The following is a 7,500-nucleotide window of genomic DNA, read 5'->3' on the forward strand; positions in this document are numbered from 1 at the left end:
ATGAACCCTATCCATATGGAACAAGCCCACCATAGGGGTCACTGACTTGAAACTCAAGCTTCCAAAAGATATGGTCCTTATTAGAAAGAAGTAATAGAAGGTAATGGGAAATGCAGAAAGAAGAGAATGCTTATGAAAAAGGAAAAAAAATAAATTAACAAATAAACAAATAAATATATAAAATTATAAGAAAATGATTAAAACACGAGGAGAATTGTATAAGGGTAGCAATGGGTTTTCACACACTTTATTTGGACACCCCAATAATTTAAAAATAGCATCCAGGTATGTAAACATCTTAGTAACTACATAGGATAGGAAATGAACAGATCAAGATAAGAATATCATAAAAAGAAATGAAATCTTTAATTGTTATCAGAACATTTATTGATTACACTTATATGCTGGTAACTGTTATTCTTAGGTACCAGTTGACAAGTTGTCTATTTCTCACAGTTGGAATAAGGAAATTTGTCCTTTATGATGAAGAAGAGAAATGGATAAACCTTTAGATCAGCGTTGATGGAAGAAGAAGAAGAAGAAGAAGAAGAAGAAGAAGAAGAAGAAGAAGAAGGAGGAGGAGGAGGAGGAGGAGGAGGAGGAGGAGGAGGAGGAGGAGGAGGAGGAGGAGGAGGAGGAGGAGGAGGAGGAGTATAGTCCCCGAACTGGGCACTTCTAAGATTACTGATTTCCACATCGGCGTTTTCAGCAGCTATAGAAGGAACCACATTAATACTGTTTATATATACTATATATATATACACATGCATACACACATACATATGTATATGTTTATGTATATATATATATATATATATATATATATATATATATATATATATATATACATATATATATACATTATATATACATATATACATACATACATACATATATATATATATACATATATATATATATATATATATATATATATATATATATATATATATATATATATATATATAATATATATATGTATATATATAATAGAATTATATTAAGGTATTTATTTTTGTCACAGACTTCACAATTACCTCAGCTTCTCCATAAACATTTTAGCTTACTTCTATACTTATACAAAATGTCAATGATCATATCCTACTCATAAAAAAAAATTAATAAGATAATAAAAATTTATCTTATACTCTACGTTACAAGAAAACCATAGCATAAGAAAACTCAGTAAGGGTCCCAACAGCAGAATGACATGAAGTAATGTCCGAGTTGTGAATATTTCAACTACGAAGGATTGAAAAGCACGTTGATTCCCATCACTCGAATCGACACTGAAACCCTGACATTCTCCCCTAAGGGGGAATCCCTCCCTGGTCGAGAACCACTGTGGTAGACGAATTGTTAGTTCTGCTGTTCCTCTTCCTGCAGAGGTTGCTGGCGTAGTCCCAGATGAGGAAAGAAGAGACTTCGTGAAGGATTCTGTTGGTTTTGATGTGCTGGGCACCGCTGGCGATGTGAGACGATGTTTCGGCAGTATACTTCTCGCATTCTGCTAACTTCAAGAGGAATTCCCTGTTGGATTTCATCACGTCTAGATGCGATGGTGTTTTTAAGTTCGGGTCTGTTTCGGTAGTTTTAGGAATTTTCTTATTTTCTTCATGTGCTCCAGGATGGTAATTGGGCTTTTTGTTGTTCTGTCTGGCAAAACTGACATTCAGCCTGTGTAGTACGCTGCAGAATGGCTTCACTTTCCCTTGTGCAGTTTTTCGAAATGCATTATCACTCCTGCATTGCTGCCCAGTGGATACAAACCTCCCGTGTTCCTCTAACGTAGAATCCTCTGCCTCTAGAGATTTGCTGTGAAGGTTAATGTAATCGCAAACAAGCTGATTTCCACGACCTTTATTTCCATTCGAAGTCACTTTTCCTTGATATATGGACGTCTCTGGTTCTGCAGGACATATTGAAAACTGTCTGGAAATACATCTGTATGGCAGTTTGCTCCCCGAAGGAGTGAATATCTTGTTCTTTTTGAGGTGTTCGTAGAATTCGTGAGAATCTCTGGGCACACCTGACATTGGGTGCTGTTCCGCGTAATATTCGTAACTGTACCTGCTGGATGGTGAGGTAGAGGCTGTATCCGAAGACCTGTAAGTGGAAGCATTGGAATTGTGATGTCTGCATGTCTTGCATTTAGAGAAGCTGCTGATTACATTTTCCTTGAAGTTCTCTCCACCTTGTGTTTTTTGACATGAAATATTTTTAGGGTTAGGTTCATTTTCTGCACGTTTTAGATTCGCATGTGGTACATTTTCGCAATTCTCTTGAATATTTTCATTCTTTAACAGGTTAATTTTAATAATTTCACTGCTAACCACATTCGTCTGAATATTTTCATTATAAGCTAGATTCCTTTGACCATTGTCACCACCAAATAGACTTTGCTGGACGTTTTCGTCACTGCCTAGATTCTTTTTAACTGTTTCACTGTCCGGTGAATCTATCATTAAGTCTTTGTCTTGAGAATTCGAATGATTTTCTAAAACTTCACCTGGCCCTGTCTGTATTTGCCTTGGACTAAAATGATTTTTCTCTGTGGTTCCACTTTTGATAACTGAATGAAGATCATCTCCTAAGGCCTGTGTTTGTCTGAAATCTTCCAAAGGCTGAACATTTTCAATCTTCGTCGATTCCCTTGGCAATAGGTGACGGGAATTTTGGTAAATCTTCATTCTGAAGTGATTTGTTTCTGTCAGTGTCGTTGTTTTCTGGAATCATTAGGTTACTTTCACTTTTAGGTGAAACCAACTGAGAGTTTTTGCCGTTTTCAGAACTTGCTCTAATCCTCTCACTGTCGTGAGTCATTGTTGTAACTGGTACATTATCTCCTATACTTCTCATCTTTTCATTATATTCAGTACTCGTTAATGAATTTATTTTAACATTTTCGCCACTAACAACTTTCATTAAAGCACTTTCATTCGTAATTTCATTCATTTGATCACTTTTTACACTTTTTGGACGTGTCTTGACACTTTCACAAATTTCATGCTCTGGGGTGGGTCTTCCCTCTCCCACCCGCTCTGTCTCACTCTGGGTTCTCTTGAGGCTGGCTGGATTCCTGACAGCTGTGTTATTTGGGTTTCTTCTGACGCTTTCCTTGATACTTGAATTTATTCTGGCATTTCTGCTGCGGCTTGAATCTATTCCTACATTTCCACTGCTTGTTGAATCTATTCGCATATTTGCATGGCTGGATGTTGAATTTATTTGGTCGTTTTCGTAGTCATGTGAGTTCCCGCGAGCATATTCATTCTGTATCGAGTTAGTCTTCAAAGTTTTATTGCTAGTTAAATTCTTTTGACTATTTTCACTATTAACTAGAATCCCTGGCCCATTTGCACCACTGATTAAACTTAGTTGGACGTTTTCACTATTTACAAGATTCTTTTCATCATTTTCACTACTAACTAGATTCTGCAGAACGTTTTCACCATTAACTAAGTTTCCTTTACTATTTTCACCATTAATTACACTTTTCTGGACGTTTTTACTATCAACTAGAATCCTTTTACTATTTCCACCATTAACTAGACTCTGCTGAACGTTTTCACTACAAACTAGATTCTTCTGAACATTTTCACTACTAACTATATTCCTTAGACCATTTGCACCACTAATTAGACTCCGCTGAACGTTTTCACTATTAACTAGGTTCTTTTTAAGCTTTTCACTGTCCTGTGACCATATTACATCATTATCATTGTCTGATCCGGTTTGAAAACTTCGACTAGAGGGTAACCCTTGTGGTGCACTCTCTTCACAAACTAAATCTAAATGAGCCTCTTCGCCACTCTCAGCAGTCACAAGAATATTTCCATGAGGAATTTGTTCCAACAAAGCAGTTTCAGCTGTGATAAATCCTTTTTGAGTTCGATTACTGTTAACATGGGCTTTCAAACTTTTTCTACAGCTTACAAATACAGGTAGACCTCTACTTCTCTGAGATCTTCTGTAGAAAGTGGTAGAAAACAGGGTGCTTTTCATGTTGCCAGGCGCCTTGTCGTTTTTGGAGAGCGAGGCGGGTGTGATATTATGCGAAATAGTTCTTTGTTCAAGCGTGAAGTGGTCTGATTTCTGCGCTTTTTGCGTGGAACACATTTTAGGTGAACTGGGTGTTAGGTGATGGTATATTGAATTGCGATTTGGGGTAAATTTCTTCGTCTTTTGTACATTGTTTGCAGAGGTTAATTTCTCTGGTGAGCTTGACATCAGATGATCCTGAGAAAGGGCTTTCTGCTTAGGATGGAATGTTCTTGGTTTGTGTGAATTCCCTGTTAAAGCTGATTTTTCCAGTGAACTGGATATCAAATGATGGGAAGCAGTTATCTTCTTGTAATCACCCATGTTCGGTTTCTGCAAAGCGTTTGTAGGTAACGACGCAGACCTCAAAATCACACGATTCATTTTAGACGCTCTAACTGGAGAGCTTCTCTTGCTATTTGATCCTGCTGGCAGCGTTGCCCAGTCAACAAAATAATGATCTTCAGGCACACGGGATGCCTTAGAGATACCCGTCTGTTCTCGTCGAGTCTCGTCTTCTTCGATGAGAGCTTCTGCACCAGAATCTCTCGCAGGAGTCTGTGGGTTACAATCACAGATGAACTTTTGGTGAGAGCCCCGTAAACTCTTGGGAAACACTCTAACCTTCTCGCCCAAATAGTGACAGGTTAAATACGTGGCGAGTTGTGGAACTTCACCAAAACCTGGGTAACTGATTTCCGGGACAAGGTACGGTTCCAAATACCTAGATCTGTTTTCCTTGCTGGTACCTGGGTTAGAGGGGGATAAATTTGGTATTGTTTTTCCGTCTAATAGATTGGTATTGTTTTCCGCCTAATAGATATTCTAATAGATACAGTCCGAAGGCGACATTTTCTTTTGGTGTTGACAAGTGTTGGAAAACAGAGTCTCTTAAAGTTTCCTATCTCTAGTTAAGTAGAAATAGGACCATTTCATTTTTAGTTATATATAAATATTTATTTTTTTGAGTTCCCACAGTATTTGAAGTTAAAAATTTTTTTCGGTTAAGGCTGATAAATACGAATATATTCACATTTCCTGTTTGATAAATGGACACTATTTTCTCTGTAGACTTGCAAGGGACCATTTCATTTTTACATATATAAATATTTTTTTTTTTTAGTTCCCACAGAATTTGAAATTTACGAATATATTCACCTTTCGTCTATGACATGTAGAAATAATATTCTCTTGAGACTTGCATTTTCAATTAATAATCTCCGAGCCTCGATGTACATAGATGGCACTCAATTGTATCAAGAGTAATATTAAAATCTCGATGAATCCATCACATCACAGGTTTCCAAAGTCCTTCTTCTTCATCCAGTTAGACACTTGAAGATGAGGAAGATACTGAACCTGTAAATACAAAGGTATTAAATTAACCAACTTATAATCAAAGGCTTTGTATATTTACAAAGCAAAATTTGATATGCAAATTTCACAATTTTTATTCAGGGATTTTGTAGTCTTTATTCATTGCTTTTCCTTCACTTTATATAAAAAAAGCATTCAACTTTTCCTTTATTTTACGTAAAAAAAAGCATTCAACTTTTCCTTTATTTTATGTAAAAAAAAGCATTCAAAGTATCATTTACTTAATCAGTACATGTTATTAATATCATATTTTTTTCATCATAAGTTGCAATATAGAGATATATTTGAATACGAGGGTTATTTATAGGGTGAGAATTTAAAGGTAATTTCTTATGAATAATTCTAATCATCTTATTAAACAGAGAGAGAGAGAGAGAGAGAGAGAGAGAGAGAGAGAGAGAGAGAGAGAGAGAGAGAGAGAGAGAGAGAGAGAGAGGTACGAGGACAACTTTCAAAACTATTTCTGTTAAACGTTTAAGAAATTCAGTCATGAGGAATGATCGAAAAATTATCTGAGAGAGAGAGAGAGAGAGAGAGAGAGAGAGAGAGAGAGAGAGAGAGAGAGAGAGAGAGAGAAGGCAGTATTCAAATCTGCTTCGGATAACTTTTTGAAATTCAGTGATGAGGAATGATCGAAAACTTACTTGAGAGAGAGAGAGAGAGAGAGAGAGAGAGAGAGAGAGAGAGAGAGAGAGAACCAACCTTCAATACTATTCCTGGCATCTTTCACGAAATTCAGTCATAAAGAATGATCGGAAGAAAGGAACGCAGACGTATAATCAATGATTACGGAAGGGGGCTTCATTCGTAACAGAGAAAGGTATCAATTTCTCTCAGGGTCAATATTCGGCCTCATTACCATGTTCTATATTCTGCCCACCTTCCGTGAGGCTGCTGGAAATTCATTCCTCCACATTTGCTCCAGAAACTGAATTGCGGTCCGGTTGGTCGAATTGGTTTTTTTGGGTGAGTGCCGGCGATTATAGACCCTCTTGTGATTTGTATCTTTTCAAACTGAAGGTTAGATATTTAAAATACCAAGGTGCTGAGGGGGAATGCTTTTCTTTGTTAATTTATGATGTATGTATATGTATATATATATATATATATATATATATATATATATATATATATATATATATATATATATATATATATATATATATATATATAGAGAGAGAGAGAGAGAGAGAGAGAGAGAGAGAGAGAGAGAGATGTATACATATAGATGTATACATATATACAGTATGTACAGTATATACATAAATACATACATACACACACGGCTGACCCATGGACCTTCTGGTATAAATACCGCTTTTCTGTAACTTTTTCTCATTCACTATTTGCCTGAGGAGAGAGACAGTTTGGTCTCTGAAATATAGCCTTTATTTTCCACATTTTGGCGTTTGTAAGGGCTCCCTTATATTTGATGGAATTCTGTTTTCACAGAAAATATTTCACATGTATATATTTATATATAAATACATATACATATATAATGAATTAACAAAGAGAAGCATTCCCCCTCAGCAACTTGGTATTTAGAATATCTGACATCCAGTTTGAAAAAAGAAACGAATCACAAGAGATTTCTACAATCAATGGCATTCACCCACAAAAACCAATTCGACCAAGCGGACCACAATTCAGTTTCTGGAGCAAATGTGGAGGAATGAATTCCCAGCACCCTCACGGAAGGTGGGCAGAATATAGAACATGGCATTGAGGCCGAATATTGGCCCTGGGAGAAATTGATACCTTTCTCTGTTATGAATGAAGCTCCTTTCCGTAATCAGTGATCATGCGTCTGCGTGTCTTTATGACTGAGTTTCTTAAAAAATTACCAGAAATAGTTTTGGAGGTTGGTTTTGTAACTCTCTCTCTCTCTCTCTCTCTCTCTCTCTCTCTCTCTCTCTCTCTCTCTCTCTCTCTCTCTCTCGAAAAAGTTTTCGATCATTCCTTATGTCTGAATTTGGAGAAGTTTACAGAAGCAGTTATGAAGATAGGTTTCGCATCTCTCTCTCTCTCGGTGTCAATAACCTAGGTGTCGTGACGCCAGTTTTAGTAGCTATAATCAAT

At 36.5% G+C, this 7,500-nt stretch overlaps 1 long non-coding RNA gene across 2 annotated transcripts in view; it reads right to left on the bottom strand.

Annotated features, from left to right (window-relative positions):
- Window positions 1-7,500, bottom strand: part of LOC136840309 (uncharacterized) — a 132,648-nt gene that overhangs the window by 32,494 nt on the left and 92,654 nt on the right. For both annotated transcript variants that reach the window (XR_010853578.1, XR_010853579.1), the window contains exon 2: window positions 5,200-5,400. This is a non-coding gene — a long non-coding RNA (uncharacterized lncRNA). The remainder of the gene's footprint in view (window positions 1-5,199; window positions 5,401-7,500) is intronic.

This window comes from Macrobrachium rosenbergii, chromosome 7, assembly GCF_040412425.1.
Source record: "Macrobrachium rosenbergii isolate ZJJX-2024 chromosome 7, ASM4041242v1, whole genome shotgun sequence".
Lineage (NCBI taxonomy): Eukaryota > Metazoa > Arthropoda > Malacostraca > Decapoda > Palaemonidae > Macrobrachium > Macrobrachium rosenbergii.